The sequence below is a fragment of the Cherax quadricarinatus genome, chromosome 20 (assembly GCF_038502225.1).
Source record: "Cherax quadricarinatus isolate ZL_2023a chromosome 20, ASM3850222v1, whole genome shotgun sequence".
In the NCBI taxonomy this organism is placed as follows: Eukaryota; Metazoa; Arthropoda; class Malacostraca; order Decapoda; family Parastacidae; genus Cherax; species Cherax quadricarinatus.
In genome coordinates this window covers 21,871,412-21,892,177 of record NC_091311.1, presented here as the reverse complement: position 1 = coordinate 21,892,177, position 20,766 = coordinate 21,871,412, and the positions used below count along the sequence as shown (strand labels likewise).

The 20,766-nt window shown below is 38.8% G+C and overlaps 1 protein-coding gene across 6 annotated transcripts in view; it reads left to right on the top strand.

Moving 5' to 3' along the window:
* The window catches only part of LOC128703737 (mucin-2), a 282,769-nt gene that overhangs the window by 3,419 nt on the left and 258,584 nt on the right, over positions 1–20,766 (top strand). The window contains exon 2 of one of the 6 annotated variants that reach the window (XM_070086899.1): positions 6,882–7,064. The exons of the other annotated variants lie outside the window; for them this stretch is intronic. The gene's annotated coding sequence lies outside the window, so the exon portion shown is untranslated. The remainder of the gene's footprint in view (positions 1–6,881; positions 7,065–20,766) is intronic. 6 annotated transcript variants of the gene reach the window in all.

Here is a 20,766-nt window from a genome sequence, read left to right as displayed (position 1 = left end):
ATTATACTGGGGTACAACTTCATGAGTAAGACACACAGTTATGGTATTTGTAGTTTCCTCTAGTCATGAATTATTTTTACGAGGAATCCTACCATACATTACATGGCCTCCAGCAGTCTTCAAAAGGGTGACACCACATTTCTTTACCATACCCTTTACAAAGGAGGCATAATAGTCACTACCTATCAAAATATTTATTGGGCCTACAGAATCATCACTTACACCAGAAGGTGCTAAATTTACATTATGTGAAAGTCTTTCTGTAGCTTTACTAAGCCCTACTGTAGATATTTTCTCTGGAAGTCTATCTACAATTACTGCATTAACACGTTTTTTCTCATTGCCCAACCTGACAGTTACATAAACAGTGTCATACAATAGCCCTTTTATCCGAGAGAAAACCAGATAATTTTAAAGTTGTGGGATCTCCCATCTGTACTTTCATACCATCAAGACATTTACGTTTTATGAAAGTACGCTGGGATCCCTGGTCCAATAATGCAGTTACATTTTTTTATTTAAGCCTTTTATCATCAATTTTTACCTGTAACACAGGTAAGGCTACTTCAGCAAAACCATCATTATTAACATTAGCAGCAATTTTTACATTAGCCACTGTTGTGTCAGGATTGTCAACATTATCATTATTATCAACATTATCATATAGACCCTTACACATGACTATATGGTGTCTTCCTTTGTGACATTGATAACAGAAGTTTAATATGGCATAACAATCCTTTACATTGTGATTACCCAAACACCTGATACATCTGTCAAGTTCCTCCAGTCTTTCAACTTTATCATTCCATGAATTGTATGCATTGCAATTCTTAGAAAAATGAGTACCCTTACAAAAGATACAATCTCTCCTTTCTTTGACTGGTTTCTTATTAACTGGGCTACTCTTAGGAGGGTACTTATTCTTCTTACCTTGTGGAGAATCATTATTTCTGATTCCTGCTCCTTGATATGCCCCTATGTAACTCCTTTTAGGAAATGAATTTTGATTATTAACATTGGGATAATTTTTCCCTTTGTGAAACTTGGCAGATACCTCAGAGTTATCATGTGTTGCATCTTTAAAATGAGTTAGTTGGCTGGTCTGCAACTGAACAATTAATTCTTGTAGACCTAGTTTTATTTCCTCCAGACCAAAATAACCCTTGTGATATTTGTTGGAGAGTCATTCAAGTGTTTTATAGTTTAATTTATTCTGTACAATGGCACTCAATAACCAGTCTGATTCCTTCAGATTATATTTATTACTTAATGTTTTGAGAGTGCTCTCCAGTTTAGCTCTAAACTGCTGTAAACCTTTGTAAGTGTGATCTGGAGATTTTAAATTAACAATGATATTCACTAGATCCAACCTACTTTGTTCTATATTACCATAAGTGACTTTCAACAAGTCAACTGCTTCCTTGTAAGAGTCATCTACATTGGGAAAGGCTTGTATGAGTATGTGAGCATCTCCTCTTACCTGTCCTCTGAGGTAAAATAATTTAGTTACACAGGCTAGTTCACTCCTGTCATACACAGCTGCTTTAAAAATTGACCAAAATTACTCCCAGTTTTCTCCAGGATTAAACACAGGTAAACATAGTTCTGGGAGTTTTGTTGGAGCAGACTGATTAACTGCCTGGTTTACACATTTTAATTTATTCAAGGCCTGACTTTTACAAGAAAGAATCTTTTCTTCTAATTCATAATACTGATTAATCATAAGATCTACTTCTTTCTCATCTACACAGTTTCCTAACAAATCTCCTTCATATTTGTTGTAATATAATTTGTATGAATCATATCTATTACCTAAAGCATCTAAATACAATTTTAAATCATCAGTATTCACAGTTTCTTGATTCATTAATTCCAAGCACTTATTATATGCCTTGGTTACATGAACTTTCCTAGCCTGTATTGATGCTTTCTTTACTCTGTATTCCATATGTTTGTCTTCTACATCAATTTCCTGATTTTCAGCCATGATGCAATGTATTAAATTCAACTTTATTAATAACACTGATTTCAACTTACAACACTAATACAACTTACCTCTGAATAAATCCCAGCTACTTGAGCTTAGCAATTACATGTAAGGAAATAATATAAACTTCAAATGTACATTAAAACAAACTTGGCTCATCAAATTTAATATTATACAAATTAATAAATCCTTGCCAGAATTTGGCATAGCAAAATTAATATACACATTAATATAATTAGTTACACTTGGCTTATCAATTACACATACATTGATATAAATCTTGGCCAGAATTATCTTATCAAATTAATATTATACAAATACATTAATATAAATCCTAGCCACTTTGGCTTTGCAAAATTAATATACACATTAATATAAGAACATAAGAACATAAGAATGTAGGAACACTGCAGAAGGCCTACTGGTCTATACGAGGCAGGTCCTTATCAAAACGACATCTAACTAAAGCTACTCAACATTAAAATGGTATAAAATACCATAATTAGCTACATTTGACTTATCCAAATTAATATTGTAATAATTATAATCCACTACACATTAAGTAAATTTGTGAACTTAACATCCACCTCCTTCCGTCATTTCACATATAATTATTAAGTAATTAACTAATTAATGACTTCACTAATTACCTCCGGTTCAAGAAGGACCAACGGGCATATTAAATATGGAAAATTGCATTTATCTGATGCATTATTATATACATAACAGTAAATGAACATTGATAATTATTATTTATCAGTTAGACAAGTAGGAATTTGGGACACCTAGGTCGCAAAAAATGTCCCCCTTCTATACCTACCACTGTCATATCCACAAGTTGCTCTGGACCTATTAATTAAATGAAATATACATACACCAGGAATGCTGGTAAATATATAAATTTGTGGACTGTATATTAAAAATAAATGGTTATATATATACACAATTACATAACAGAAGGAAAATATATCTTAATATCACTCACCAATTTGACTGGAGATTAATGTGTATCATATTCAGAAAACCTCACTTTAACTAAATCTATGAAAATAATGCTGGCCAGAATTACACACAAAGCTAGAGAGCTTATCTGAGGTTCCTGGAGAGGTCTTGTCCAGTCGCCTGATATCTCAAGTTATGCAGGAATGCATATCCACCAATTTCGCTTCCTATTTGGGAGGTGTCAGCACAATTTTAACCTCTAGAGCACGAAAAATTCTTCCCCATTCACCAACGTTTCTAATACAAATTAAAAAACCAAGATGGCCTGTCTCTACTTTTTTTTCGATAACATACTTCTTTTAAAAATACAATATAGGGCATCTATTTACCAATAAATTACCGTATTTCCGGAAAATATATACAGTATTTTCCACAGGTTCAGTCAACATAAATGAATAGAAACAACAAAAATAATGTTCTTTCATCTAATATTAAACATCTACGATGTAACAAATTATACATGTGGACTTAAGTTTAAATCTTGGTTCCACAGTCCATGATAGCTTCGTGTACCCGACACTCGTTACTGCCTTCAACAATAACAGGCCATTGTTTGGGCGTACCTTCACTTGACACACAAGATAAGATAAGATAAGATTTCGTTCGGATTTTTAACCCCGGGGGGTTAGCCACCCAGGAGAACCCAAGAAAGTCAGTGCGTCATCGAGGACTAACTTATTTCCATTGGGGTCCTTAATCTTGTCCCCCAGGATGCGACCCACACCAGTCGACTAACACCCAGGTACCTATTTGCTGCTAGGTGAATCGAAACCCGGGCCCTCCGTGTGTGAAGCGGGAGCTTTAGCCACCAGGCCACCGGGCCACCTACCCTGAAAATAGATAGTAATAAATATTTTGATCTCTACTCTCAGATAGTAAAATATTTTAATAATCTTCATTTCTACAAGTACAATGTATACAGGACTAGCTGGCATCAATAATATTCTACTATAGAGAAAGTTCCTTCTTATGGAGAGTATTTCGGCCAAATTAGGTCAATTTTGTCCCCAGGGTGTGACCCACACCAGTCGCTAACGCCCAGGTACCTATTTTACTGATTTGTGAACAGGGACAGCAGGTGTCTTAAGGAAACAACTCCTAATGTTTCCACTCGTACCGGGAATCGAACCACGGACTTCATTGTGTAAGCTGAGTGCGCTAGCAGTCAAACTACTCTGGGATCCTCAGCTTAAGTTGATCCCAGGGTAAGGAACGAATATATATATATATATATATATATATATATATATATATATATATATATATATATATATATATATATATATATAATGTATTAATGTATACATATATATATATATATATATATATATATATATATATATATATATATATATATATATATATATATATATAATTTATTTATTTATTTATTAACACACTGGCCGATTCCCGCCAAGGCAGGGTGGCCCGAAAAAGAAAAACTTTCACCATCATTCACTCCATCACTGTCTTGCCAGAAGGGTGCTTTACACTACAGTTTTTAAACTGCAACATTAACACCCCTCCTTCAGAGTGTAGACACTGTACTTCCCATCTCCAGGACTCAAGTCTGGCCTGCCGGTTTCCCTGAATCCCTTCATAAATGTTACTTTGCTCACACTCCAACAGCACGTCAAGTATTAAAAGCCATTTGTCTCCATTCACTCCTATCAAACATGCTCACGCATGCTCGCTGGAAGTCCAAACCCCTCGCACACAAAACCTCCTTTACCCCCTCCCTCCTAGGCCGACCCCTACCCCGCCTTCCTTCCGCTACAGACTAATACACTCTTGAAGTCATTCTGTTTCGCTCCATTCTCTCTACATGCCCGAACCACCTCAATAACCCTTCCTCATCCCTCTGGACAACACATTTGGCAATCCCGCACCTCCTAACTTCCAAACTACGAATTCTCTGCATTACATTCACATCACACATTGCCCTCAGACATGACATCTCCACTGCCTCCAGCCTTCTCATCGCTGCAACATTCATCACCCATGCTTCACACCCATATAAGAGCGTTGGTAAAACTATACTCTCATACATTCCCCTCTTTGCCTCCAAGGACAAAGTTCTTTGTCTCCACAGACTCCTAAGCGCACCGCTCACCCTTTTCCCCTCATCAATTCTATGGCTCACCTCATCTTTCATAGACCCATCCGCTGACACGTCCACTCCCATATATCTGAATACATTCACCTCCTCCATACTCTCTCCCTCCAATCTGATATACAATCTTTCATCACCTAATCTTTTTGTTATCCTCATAACCTTACTCATTCCTGTATTCACTTTTAATTTTCTTCTTTTACATACCCTACCAAATTCATCCACCAACCTCTGCAACTTCTCTTCAGAATCTCCCAAGAGCACAGTGTCATCAGCAAAGAGCAACTGTGACAACTCCCACTTTATGTATGATTCTTTATCTTTTAACTCCACACCTCTTGCCAAGATCCTCGCATTTACTTCTCTTACAACCCCATATATAAATATATTAAACAACCACGGTGACATCACACATCCTTGTCTAAGGCCTACTTTTACTGGGAAATAATCTCCCTCTTTCCTACATACTCTAACTTGAGCCTCACTATCCTCGTAAAAACTCTTCACTGCTTTCAGTAACCTACCTCCTATACCATACACCTGCAACATCTGCCACATTGCCCCCCTATCCACCCTGTCATACGCCTTTTCCAAATCCATAAATGCCACAAAAACCTCTTTAGCCTTATCTAAATACTGTTCACTTATATGTTTCACTGTAAACACCTGGTCCACACACCCCCTACCTTTACTAAAGCCTCCTTGTTCATCTGCTGTCCTATTCTCCGTCTTACTTTTAATTCTTTCAATAATAACTCTACCATACACTTTACCAGGTATACTCAACAGACTTATCACCCTATAATTTTTGCACTCTCTTTTGTCCCCTTTGCCTTTATACAAAGGGACTATGCATACTCTCTGTCAATCCCTGGGTACCTTACCCTCTTCCATACATTTATTAAATAATAGCACCAACCACTCTAAAACTATATCCCCACCTGCTTTTAACATTTCTATCTTTATCCCATCAATGCCAGCTGCCTTACCCCATTTCATTTTACCTACTGCCTCACGAACTTCCCCTACACTCACAACTGGCTCCTCCTCACTCCTACAAGATGTTATTCCTCCTTGCCCTATACACGAAATCACAGCTTCCCTATCTTCATCAACATTAAACAAATCCTCAAAATATTCCCTCCATGTTCCCAATACCTCTAACTCTCCATTTAATAACTCTCCTCTCCTATTTTTAACTGACAAATCCCTTTGTTCTCTAGGCTTCCTTAACTTGCTAATCTCACTCCAAAACTTTTTCTTATTTTCAACAAAATTTATTGATAATATCTCACCCACTCTCTCATTTGCTCTCTTTTTATATACAGGAATGCAGGCTTCTAACTGCATCCCTGTAACAATCATTTTCATTATTTACTTCTCTCCTAATATTCCTAATGCTAGACAGCAGATATACCAAAGTTATATTCTACATTCTAATTTCTGGGTACTCTTCTTGGCTAACATACCAACTTTATCATGAAGGAGTAATCCAATGTGTGATGGGATCTATAGCAATTGTACATTAATTCCTTAGTTCCGGATTTCTGAGTATCTGTATCTGGCTTCTCCAGTGAGCATGTTGCTGGAGTCATTATATGAGTTAAGAGCTTGCAGTGATGACATACATTCAGTAATGATAATAGAGTCAAGCTCAGTGCCTTAAGTTATTAGCTTTAGCGCCATTAGGATTGCAAACAATTCAGTTTGCAGTGTAGTAGCCCAGTTGTTAATTCTTATGCCTAACTCAACAAATTTATTATCGTTCTTAACTAGGGAGGTGGCAACAAGAGCAGATGCAGCCCAGCCAGAAGACTCCTGTTTAGATCCATCAGTGTATATAACTTGTGATAACTTATTACTACCAGCTAGATGAGAAATTTCTTCTTGAGCAGTTGTTTTAACAAGTGATTAAAGGAAGGGATTAATAGCAATGAGCTTCTTGGGAGGGACTTGCAGGTATGTGATATTAAATGAACACATCTTCCATGGAGGGGTGAAATGCTCTTGTTGTGTACAGTGATACAGTTCATGCAGGTTATAAAACTTAATGTAATTACACGTTTTAACAATCCATATAGATCTGTGTGTATTTTCTTCTAGACATTTAGTAAGATTCATTGTGACAGTGTCTGGTTCATTTCTTAACATTGTAATATCGAGTACAGTGTTAATCTCAACAATCCTGTCACTGATACTAGAAATACCAAGTTCTTCCCTCATATTAAGAACGTTTCACAGGCATCAAGGAACCTTCCCTGAAGGGTAGGTGTAACTCCTGTGTGATGGTAGCTTATTAAATGTTTCCTGATTTCAAGAAAAAATCCGTATTATTTGTTTTCCGGTGCTGTCTTCTTTTTTCCATCATTAGCACTTAAGTTTTCATACTGAGGTGCATCTATCACTGATCAGAGTAAACATGTGTTAGTTAGTTTGTAATCAACTTTATTAAGTGTAAGCAGTATTACTGGTTCAGATTTACATTAATACTGTACTCATCCGCTTGTACTTACGAAAAATCATTCCCTAAGTGCACCCTTTATTTTGTAATCAAGCATATTATTTTGTAATCAAACATATTATCACTAAAGATTAGATCTAGATTTTGCTACCGAAGTGGCTAGTTTATTGTACAACCCTATATCCATCCTGTGGACATTAACGGAAGAACATATGGATACACAAAAGGCCTAGGAACTAGGCCTCAAAAGGGTTAACATGTGTACATTTGGATTTATATCTACTCTACAGTTCACTTATCTGTTACAAGCAAATATAGGAAATTTGCTTAGTATATCTGGTATCTTATTTTCATTAATAAGATATCTTGACAGGTCACATAGGTTATTAAACTATCTCTATATTCCTCAATAAGTGGACAGTTAAGCACATAGTGTTCAATCAGTGACCATATGCCTGACCACATAATTTGCATTTAGTTTGATCATCATCTGTGTGTCTCCCAAAATGCCGGAAGTACTTGTAACCAAGCCTAAGGGGCGGTTGCACAACTTTTTTTTATTTTTTTCCTCGTCAGATTTCTTTCCTTGTTGGTGCACAAGACGAAGTGTTTACTCTAATTATTGTAAATTAATCCCAAACAATAACTGAAAGAAGAAAGATATACTGAAAATGATATTTGGCAGGCTGGTAGGCCTATATGGTTGTTTGGGGACTTGGTCCCGAGAAAAAATGCTAAGACGATTTTTTGGTAACGCACTTTCCTCTAAATATCTTATCTTTATTCCTGAAAAAAATAAAGTTTGTAAGTTCGTGGACTGTTGCAAAATATTATTCCATTTAATTAAGTAGTAAAGGCTTAGGAGAGTGAAATAAGTCAATAACTTACTTCCAATATAATCGCCTGGAACGCAGGCCGGCCCCCCGCCTCGAAAAAAAAAAAAGAATCCTCGAAAATCGCGTTTGTTTCGGTGTCTTCAGTACAAGACTGGTGTTCTACTGCAGTTAGCCTCTTCCAAATTCTGTTTTCTCTTACTCAAGGCCAAAGAATACGACATGGGAAGGAGGGGTAATGATTTTTATATGGAATATTGCTGGTGAACACTCGCCATATTATGTCCTCTTTTATTCATTCTAGGGTATATAACATGTTTGTATGTTATCCATAGTGTTTATTATGTCATATTAGATCATTTTTGATAGATAAATAAGCCGTAGAGTTGAGTTAAATGTAATAATGAAGTAATTTATCCTGCCTCACTCGCGAGCGGGAATATCTCCGAGTCAGCTGTTCCCAAGCGGTTCCTGATTAACTGGCACTCTACGGATAAGCTCCTCCTACTCTCATATGATGTCAAATCCTCAATTATATTAGAAAGAATAATGCTAGAAATAGCAAGACAAAACAAGAAAAAAAATTCCAAACAAATACGGGCTGAGAGCAGGTGTGCTACGTACATCGCCGTCACCACACATAACGTAAATGACTATAATTCCTCGTAGAAACGTCGTAGAACATTGATTCTTGAATCAATAAATAAAAAAAAGGCACAATACGGTGACTGGAACGATACACAATACGATACAACGATACAGTCTGACTTTGTAAATGGTCCAAGTCGGACCGAAACGTCGTCGTAAGCTTCTCTCTTTTATGTGCGGGTTATCTGTGTATTCTTGAATCAGAGTGTTGCCAAAGAGTTAAACTATTTTTCTATATGATTATCTCAACTTCCATAATTTTTTCGATTTTTTTTTTCGCCGCGCACCACATACCGCGCCTAAGCAGTTTTTTTTTTTAGTTTAATATGTTTATTATGCACCCCATACCCATCCTGTGGGCGGTAGTCAAAAGATTACAGAGGTACATAATTGGCCCAGGGACTGGACTCCAAAGTTTTGATAGCTGAGCAAGTTACAGAGGTAATGAACTCACTATTTACAAAGGTAATGAACTCACAATTTACAAAGGTAATGAACTCACAATTTACAAAGGTAATGAACTCCAGGTAGGTCTGGTCACAATCATGACAAGTTACAAAGGTATTTACAGATTACTCGCGCCTAAGCATTACCACTACAACATCAGTCAGTCTGTTCACATTCTAAGTTGCTCCATAAACATACTTATCTACGTTCATGTTATCATAGTGGGTTATAGATCTACTCAGACTTCTAACTGCATTCCTATAACAATGATTTTCATTATTTACTTCTCTCCTAATATTATTCCTAATGCTAGACACAGATATACCAAAGTTATATTCTACATTCTCCTTCTGGGTACTCTTTTTGGCTAACATATCAACTTTATCATGAAGGAGTAATCCAATGTGTGATGGGATCTATAGCAATTGTACATTAATTCCTTTGTTCCTGATTTTTGAGTATCTATACCTGGCTTCTCCAATGAGCATGTTACTAAATGTCTAGAAATAAATACACACCGATCTAAATGGATTGTGAAAACATGCAATTATATTAAGTTTTATAAGTTTTATATATATATATATATATATATATATATATATATATATATATATATATATATATATATATATATATATATATATATATATATATATGTCGTGCCGAATAGGCAGAACTTGCGATCTTGGCTTAAATAGCAACTCTCATCTTGCCATATAGGACAAGCGAAAATTTGTATATGCAATTATTTCGCCAAAATCATTCTGAACCTAACGAAAAAAATATATTTCATTGTGTTTGTTTAGTATTAAATTACTGTAAACAAATCTAAAACATATTTAGTTGGGTTAGGCTAAAATAAATTGCTCTTGTTAAAATAAGGTTAGGTAAGTTTTCTAAGTTTCTTTTGGTGCAAAATTAAAAATTTTTACATTAACATTAATGAAAAAAAATATATCTTTAAACGAATAAGAGAAAATTTTGGAAAGGACTTAATTTTAAATGAGTTCTTGCTAATTGACCAGTTTTACATATTCGGCACGACATATATATATATATATATATATATATATATATATATATATATATATATATATATATATATATATATATATATATATAATAAATATATATATATATATATATATATATATATATATATATATATATATATATATATATATATATATATATATATATATTATTATTATTATTATTATTATTATTATTATTAACAGAACTTAAATTTGTGCCATCAATCCTATACGATACATCCCTCTAGCCTCTAGCGTCTGGAACCAATCTTGGGCGGAAAATATTATATACTGAGTCAAAAAAGGAGAATTAGTGTGCACTACCTAGCAGAGTTTACTGCCAGAGGGGAATCATAGGCCTGTGTTCCGTGTACAAAATAATAATAATAGAACTTTTCTTTGTTAGAGGAAAGAAAGTCTCCCTGATAACATTGTGTATACATAGTGTATAGTGTATACTACAGTGGCTCCCTAGTATATAGATGATAAAGGCTAAAGTGTCATTTGAAAACAGGTGATTTTGTAAATGAAGTGATAAGCCTATAGAGGCAGGTGCCAGAAGTCGCCAGAAACTTACCACAGTGGTCAGCTGTTTTAATAATCTTCCTGGCCTGCTAGTGTACTCGCATATAATCTAGTGATACCAGTGAATAGCAGAATACAGTGTTGTAGTAGCAACTAACCAGTATTATAATGGTACTTAGTGGAGTGGAGTGACTTTCATTAGTTTCTTTTTTCTTGAAATACCAGACGTATACTGTGAATTTCATATAACCTGTAGTTACCAGCTGTCGCAATATACACAACGAGAAGCAATTATTACTACAGAAAAAGCGTCCTTCCTCCAAAATTTCCACCAGTCAACTATAGTGATAATATAGCATTTATTGTGGTGGTGACGAAAAAAAACTAGACAAGCTAGATACAGCGATTGATGTTAGGTATTTTATACCATTTTAATGTTCACAGCGATTGATAAACAAGGGTTGAGGCTCGACCGTTCGTCATTGTAGGAGCTGCCAGAAATCACCGACTCTTCAACACGCAAGTTATACTTTTGTATCAATCAAATCACATATTACTCGGGTAGATAATTTCAAGTAGATCCTTCATGTGTTAGCCCAAATCACCGACTAGTATGTTTTAAATAAGTGACCCACTGATCAGATCAGATCGACTGGTCCGAACCCTCGACTGGTCCGAACCCTTGATGGTCCGAACCCTTGACTGGTTTCAAACGGATTCGTTGGACAATAAAGCAGACTGTAAACGGATGGGGTTGTAGGCGCCCTTATGAAACACAAACAATAAATATAAATCAGGAACGTATACGGTAAGCTGTCCAATATACAAGTACAGTTAGAAATAGAAATACAAATAGCTAGAGCTTCATTTAAGGAGGTTATTAATAGAGTATTCAAGAGGTTGCTAGTAGAATTACAGTAAATCAACCATTCAAATCATTATGAAGCTCTGTGTAGTCTGCAGTCAATCAGACAAACGGGCTTCCACATGGATAAATTGTCATTTTTGTGGAAATTGGTGTCACGTCCCTTGTGCAGATATCCAAGAACTAGCTACAAGCAGTATTAAAACAGGGAAGTGTTTTTGGGTATGCCCAAATGAGGAAAATCTGTGGACTAAAATCACAAGGGTATTAAAAGAGGATAACATCAAAGCTGCTTTCATAGACAACCTGGAAGCTTTCTACAACAGATGGGAACATAAAAAGTCTGGGCTGAATGGTACTGCCCTTGATACTGGCCATGTAGTCAGAAACTGTAAGGCTGGCGGTGATGTCCTGGTAGTCAGTAAATGGGGGGCTGATAGTGCTGTCCCGGGAGACAGTAATGGTGAAGCTGGAGGTGCTGTCCCGGGAGACAGTAATGGTGAAGCTGGAGGTGCTGTCCCGGGAGACAGTAATGGTGAAGCTGGAGGTGCTGTCCCGGGAGACAGTAATGGTGAAGCTGGAGGTGCTGTCCTGGGAGACAGTAATGGTGAAGCTGGAGGTGCTGTCCTGGGAGACAGTAATGGTGAAGTTGGAGGTGCTGTCCTGGGAGACAGTAATGGTGAAGCTGGAGATTTTGTCCAGGTAGTCGGGAATTATACGCAGGAAGGAATACATATAAATGACCTCATAGGGGACAGAAGCCGTAGTGGGGAAACAAGTGTAGTCAAAGATAAGATAAAACCAATATTGCAAACTAGAACTACCACAGGAAATAGCAAACAAGAGGACTCCACTAGCAATAGTGAGGATATATTACCAAAAACAACTGGTGGGAGCTCCATTGTTGGTGCTAGGGAGGATAGGAATAAGACAGGGAAACATGCACCAACAGGGAATACAGTCACAGAAACCCAAGGCAAACGGAAACCAAGCCTGTGCACATACTATGCACTTGGTATCTGCGGACATGGGAAATCTGGAAAAACAGACGGGACGTGCAACTATGACCACCCTAGAAAATGCCATGCCCATATGACAACAAACTCCCTTCCTGTAAGCTTTTTCACCCTGAAATGTGTACCTCTTCAGTACAGGAAAGACTGTGCTATAACTTAAATTGCCAGGCACACCATCTAAAGGGGACAAAAAGATACAAAACATCCAGGCCATGGGAAAACCTGGGTAGCCACAGCCACTCAAGAGGGAGAGGTTTTTTAGTGCCAGGAAGGAAAAAAAACTGGCAGGAAATGGCAGAAATCGTACACCAAATCCAGTCATTCCTGGAGTGGAACCACAGTCGATGGCCTCCACTCCAAACCAACAGATACAGATACTAATGCCGGAAAAAAAATCCCCCCCCAGTACCAACAATACCACCAGTCCGATGACATTCTTCTTTGCAAATATACAGGGTCTAAAGCCAGCAACAAACAACAAAATACCTTTCATCCGTGGACTGCTTGCAGAGGCAAAGGCAATGTTCGCGGCTTTCACTGAGATCCACATAAAGGATCACTTGGACAACGAAATATGGATCCCAGGTTACAACCTATACAGATGTGACAGAGTGAACAGGCAAAAGGGGGGGGGGTTGGCTTGTACATTGCAGAGTCACTTGTTTGCACAGAACTGCTAAATGCCTCAAATGATGTAGTGGAAGTTTTAGCAGTAAAGGTCGAGAACCAAAACCTAGTCATTGTGGTAGTCTACAAGCCTCCGGATGCAACATCCCAGCAATTCCAAGAACAGCTGTTAAAAATTGACCACTGTCTGGAAAATCTTCTAGCCCCTGCACCCAACATCTTGCTTCTGGGGGATTTCAACTTAAGGCACCTAAAATGGAGGAATATAGCAAATAATATTGTTGCAGTAATAACACCAGGAGGCAGCTATGATGAAAACTCACACTCACACGAGCTTTTAAATCTCTGCACAAAATTCAATTTAAACCAGCAAATAATAGAGCCTACTAGACTGGAGAATACACAAGACCTCATCTTCACTAACAATGATGATCTGATAAGAAATGTCACCATATCAAAAACAATATACTCAGATCACAACATAATTGAGGTTCAGACATGTATGCGTGGAGCCCCAGACCGACATAATGAGACTAGTCACGAGGGAGCATTCACCAAATTCAACTTCTATAACAAAAACATAAAGTGGGACCAAGTAAACCAAGTCCTAACCGATATAGGCTGGAACACAGACCCCAACTTATGCCTAGAACAGATTAACTTGGTGGCACTCGATGTATGCACAAGGCTTATTCCTCTAAGAAAAAGGAGGAGTAGATGTAAAAGAGAAAGAGACAGGCGCTCCTTTTACAGGCGACGGAAAAGAATAACAGAGCGGCTAAAAGAGGTCAATATATCTGAAATGCGTAGGGAGACACTGGTCAGAGAAATAGCAAGCATCGAACCTAAGCTAAAGGAATCTTATAGGAGTCAGGAATCGCGGGAAGAACTAAAAGCCATAAATGAAATCGAAAGAAACCCAAAGTATTTCTTCTCCTATGCCAAATCAAAGTCGAGAACAACGTCCAGTATTGGGCCTCTACTTAAACAAGATGGGTGTCCTACACAGATGACAGCAAGGAAATGAGTGAGCTACTCAAGTTCCAATATGACTCAGTTTTTAGCAAGCCGCTAACCAGACTGAGAGTCGAAGATCAAAATTATTTTTTTATGAGACAGCCAAAAAATCTGGTTAACACAAGCCTATCCGATGTTATCCTGACGCCAAATGACTTCGAACAGGCGATAAATGACATGCCCATGCACTCTGCCCCAGGGCCAGACTCATGGAACTCCGTGTTCATCAAGAACTGCAAGAAGCCCCTATCACGAGCCTTTTCGATCCTATGGAGAGGGAGCATGGACACGGGGGTCGTCCCACAGTTACTAAAAACAACAGACATAGCCCCACTCCACAAAGGGGGCAGTAAAGCAACAGCAAAGAACTACAGACCGATAGCACTAACATCCCATATCATAAAAATCTTTGAAAGGGTCCTAAGAAGCAAGATCACCACCCATCTAGAAACCCATCAGTTACACAACCCAGGGCAACATGGGTTTAGAACAGGTCGCTCCTGTCTGTCTCAACTATTGGATCACTACGACAAGGTCCTAAATGCACTAGAAGACAAAAAAATGCAGATGTAATATATACAGACTTTGCAAAAGCCTTTGACAAGTGTGACCATGGCGTAATAGCGCACAAAATGCGTGCTAAAGGAATAACAGGAAAAGTCGGTCGATGGATCTATAATTTCCTCACTAATTGAACACAGAGAGTAGTCGTCAACAGAGTAAAGTCCGAGGCAGCTATGGTGAAAAGCTCTGTTCCACCAGGCACAGTACTCGCTCCCATCTTGTTCCTCATCCTCATATCCTACATAGACAAGGATGTCAGCCACAGCACCGTGTCCTCCTTCGCAGATGACACCCGAATCTGCATGACAGTGTCTTCCATTGCAGACACTGCAAGGCTCGAGGCAGACATCAACCGAATCTTTCAGTGGGCTGCAGAAAACAATATGAAGTTCAACGATGAGAAATTTCAATTACTCAGATATGGTAAACACGAGGAAATTAAATCTTCATCAGAGTACAAAACAAATTCTGGCCACAAAATAGAGCGAAACACCAACGTCAAAGACCTGGGAGTGATCATGTCGGAGGATCTCACCTTCAAGGACCATAACATTGTATCAATCGCATCTGCTAGAAAAATGACAGGATGGATAATGAGAACCTTCAAAACTAGGGAGGCCAGGCCCATGATGACACTCTTCAGGTCACTTGTTCTATCTAGGCTGGAATATTGCTGCACACTAACAGCACCTTTCAAGGCAGGTGAAATTGCTGACCTAGAAAATGTACAGAGAACCTTCATGGCGCGCATAACGGAGATAAAAGACCTCAATTACTGGGAGCGCTTGAGGTTCCTAAAACTGTATTCCCTGGAACGCAGGCGGGAGAGATACATGATTATATACACCTGGAAAATCCTAGAGGGACTAGTACCGAACTTGCACACGAAAATCACTCACTACGAAAGCAAAAGAGTTGGCAGACGATGCAACATCCCCCCAATGAAAAGCAGGGGTGTCACTAGCACGTTAAGAGTCCATATAATAAGTGTCAGGGGCCCGAGACTGTTCAACTGCATCCCAGCATACATAAGGGGGATTACCAACAGACCCCTGGCAGTCTTCAAGCTGGCACTGGACAAGCACCTAAAGTCGGTTCGTGACCAGCCGGGCTGTGGCTCGTACGTTGGTTTGCGTGCAGCCAGCAGCAACAGCCTGGTTGATCAGGCTCTAATCCACCAGGAGGCCTGGTCACAGACCGGGCTGCGAGGGCGTTGACCCCCAGAACTCTCTCCAGGCAAACTCCAGGTAAACATCGGCTGTCTCTCACGAAGGCAGGGTGGCTCGAAAAAAGAAAAATTTTCATCATCATTCACTCCATCACTGTCTTGCCAGAGACGTGCTTACACTAGTTACAAAACTGCAACATTAACATATCACATACCTGCAAGTCCCTCCCAAAAAGCTCATTGCTATTAATAACTTCCTTAAATCACTTGTTAAAACAACTGCTCAAGAAGAAATTTCTCGCCTAGCTGGTAGTAATAAGTTATCACAAGTTATATACACTGATGGATCTAAACATGAGTCTTCTGGCAGGGCTGCATCTGCTCTTGTTGCCACCTCCCTAGTTAAGAACGATAATAAATTTGTTGAGTTAGGCATAAGAATTAACAACTGGGCGTCTACACTGCAAACTGAATTGTTTGCAATCCTAATGGCGCTAAAGCTAACCTATGACACTGAGCTTGGCTCTATCATCATTATTGATTCTATGTCATCATTGAAGGCTCTTGACTCATATAATGGCTCCAACAACATGGTCACTGGAGAAGCCAGGTATAGATACTCAAAAATCAGGGACAAAGGAATTAATGTACAATTGCTATGGATCCCATCACACATTGGATTACTCCTTCATGATAAAGTTGATACGTTAGCCAAGAAGAGTACCCAGAAAGAGAATGTAGAATATAACTTTGGCATATCTGTGTCTAGCATTAAGAATAATATTAGGAAAGAAGTAAATAATGAAAATCATTGTTATAGGAATGCAGTTAGAAGCCTGAGTAGATCTATAACCCACTATGATAACATGAACGTAGATAAGTATGTTTATGAAGCAACTTGCAATGTGAACAGACTTACTGATGTTGTAGGGGCCAGGCTTAGGATTGGTTACAAGTACTTCTGGCAGTTTGGGAGACACACACATGATCAAACTAAATGCAAATTACGTCATCAGGCATATGGTCACTGTCTTGAACACTATGTGCTTAATTGTCCACTTATGAAGGAATACAGAGACAGTATAATAACCTATGTGACATGTCAAGATATCTTATTAATGAAAATAAGATACCAGATATACTAAGCAAATTTCCTAAATTTCCATGTAACAGATAAGTGAACTTTAGATATGTAGATAAATAAAAACCCATATGTTAACCCTTTTGGGGCCTAGTTCCTAGGCCTTTTGTGTATCCATATGCACTTGCGCTACCGTCCACAGGATGGATATGGAGTGCACAATAAACTAGCCACTTCGGTGGCAAAATCTAAAAATCTAAATCTTCAGAGTGCAGACACTGTACTTCCCATCTCGAGGAATCAAGTCCGGCCTGCCGGTTTCTCTGAATCCCTTCATAAATGTTACCTTGCTCACACTCCAACAGCACGTCAAGTCCTAAAATCCATTTGTCTCCATTCGCTCCTATCTAACATGCTCATGAATGCTTGCTGGAAGTCCATGCCCCTCGCATACAAAACCTAGTTTACCCTCTCCCTCCAACCTTTTCCATGCTGACCCCTACCCCGCCTTCCCTCCACTATAGATTTATACACTCTCGAAGTCATTGTATTTTGTTCCATTCTCTCTACATGTCCAAACCAATTTGTTCATGATTGTAGCCATGTATAAACGCAAGTAACCATTCTTACAGTATTCATTACCTTTGTAACTTGTGAGTTCATTACCTTGTACCTAGTTCAGCCATCAGAACTTTGGGGCCCAGTCCCTGGACCGATTGTGTACCTCTATAATCTGTTAATACCTTTGTAACTTGTCATGATTGTGACTAGACCTACCTGGAGTTCATTACCTTTGTAAATTGTGAATTCATTACCTCTGTAACTTGCTCAGCCATCAAAACTTTGAGGCCCAGTCCCTGGACCCATTATGTATCTCTGTAATCTTTTGACTACCGCCCACAGGATGGGTATGGGGTGCATAATAAACATATTAAACTAACTAACTGTCCAAACCACCTCTACAAGCCCTCCTCAGCCCTCTGGATAATAGTTTTGGTAATCCCGCACCTCCTTATATTTCCAACCTATGAATTCTCTGCATTATATTCACACCACACATTACCCTCAGACATGATATCTCCACTGCCTCCAGCTTTCCCCGTGTTGCAATATTCACCATCCATGCTTCACACCCATATAAGAGCGTTGGTATAACTATACTCTCATACATTCCCTGCTTTGCTTCCATGGACAAAGTTCTTTGTCTCCTCAGACTCCTCAGAGCACCATTCACCTTTTTCCCCTCATCAATTCTGTGACTCACCTCATTTTTCACAGACGCATCTTCTGACACGTCTACTTCTAAATATCTGAATACGTACACCTCCATACTCTCTCCCTGCAATCAGATGTCCAATCTTTCATTACCTAATTTTTTTGTTATCCTCATCACCTTACTCTTTCCTATATTAACTCTTAATTTTCTTCTTTTACATATCCTACCAAAATCATCCACCAACCTCTTACTTTCTTACTTTCTCTGCAATTTCTCTTCAGAATCTCCCAGAAAACAATATGAAGTTCAACGATGAGAAATTTCAATTACTCAGATATGGTAAACATGAGAAAATTAAATCTTCATCAGAGTACAAAACAAATTCTGGCCACAAAATAGAGCGAAACACCAACGTCAAAGACCTGGGAGTGATCATGTCGGAGGATCTCACCTTCAAGGACCATAACATTGTATCAATCGCATCTGCTAGAAAAATGACAGGATGGATAATGAGAACCTTCAAAACTAGGGAGGCCAAGCCCATGATGATACTCTTCAGGTCACTTGTTCTATCTAGGCTGGAATATTGCTGCACACTAACAGCACCTTTCAAGGCAGGTGAAATTGCCGACCTAGAAAATGTACAGAGAACTTTCACGGCGCGCATAACGGAGATAAATGACCTCAATTATTGGGAGCGCTTGAGGTTCCTAAACCTGTATTCCCTGGAACGCAGGAGGGAGAGATACATGATTATATACACCTGGAAAATCCTAGAGGGACTAGTACCGAACTTGCACACGAAAATCACTCACTACGAAAGCAAAAGACTTGGCAGACGATGCACCATCCCCCCAATGAAAAGCAGGGGTGTCACTAGCACGTTAAGAGACCATACAATAAGTGTCAGGGGCCCGAGACTGTTCAACTGCCTCCCAGCACACATAAGGGGGATTACCAACAGACCCCTGGCAGTCTTCAAGCTGGCACTGGACAAGCACCTAAAGTCAGTTCCGGATCAGCCGGGCTGTGGCTCGTACGTTGGTTTGCGTGCAGCCAGCAGCAACAGCCTGGTTGATCAGGCTCTGATCCACCAGGAGGCCTGGTCACAGAGCGGGCCGCGGGGGCGTTGACCCCCGGAACTCTCTCCAGGTAAACTCCAGGTAAGAGCAGTGTGGCATCAGCAAAGACCAACTGTGACAACTCCCACTTTGTGTTAGATTCTTCATCTTTTAACCCCACACCTCTTGCCAGCATCCGAGCATTCACTTCTCTTACAATCGAATCTATAAATATACTGAACAACCATGGTGACATCACACATCCTTGTCTAAGGCCTACTTTTACTGGGAAATAATCTCCTTCTCTCCTACATACTCTAACCTGAGCCTCATTATCTTCTTAAGGACTCTTCAGTAACCTACCTCCTATTCCATACATTTGCAACATCTGCCGCATTGCCTCCCTATCCATCCTGTCATATGCCTTTTCCAAATCCACAAATGCCACAAAAACCTCTTTACCCTTATCTAAATACTGTTCACCTATATGTTTCACTGTAAACACTTGGTCTACACACCCTCAACCCTTACTAAAGCCTCCTTGTTCATCTGCTATCCCACTCCCCGTCGTACTCTTAATTCTTTCAATAATAACTCTACCATACACTTTATCAGGTATACTCAACAGACTTATTCCCTATAAATTTTGAACTCTCTTTTGTCCCCTTTACTTTTATACAAAGAAACTATGCATGCTTTCAGTCAATCCCTAGGCATCTTACCCTCTTCCATACATTTATTAAATAAAAGCACCAACCACTTCAAAACTATATCCCCTCCTGCTTTTAACATTTCTATCTTTATCCCATCAATCCCGGCTGCCTTACTCCCTTTCATTCTACCCACTGCCTCACGAACTTCCCTCACACTCACAACTGGCTCTTCCACACTCCTACAAGATGTTATTCCTCCTTGCCCTATACACGAAATCACAGCTTCCCTATCTTCATCACCATTTAACAATTCCTTAGAATATTCCCTCCATCTTCCCGATACCTTTTTAAAAAAAATTATTGATAACATCTCACCCACTCTCTCATTGGCTCTCTTTTTACATTGCTTCACCACTCTCTTAACCTCTCTTCTACTCTCTATATA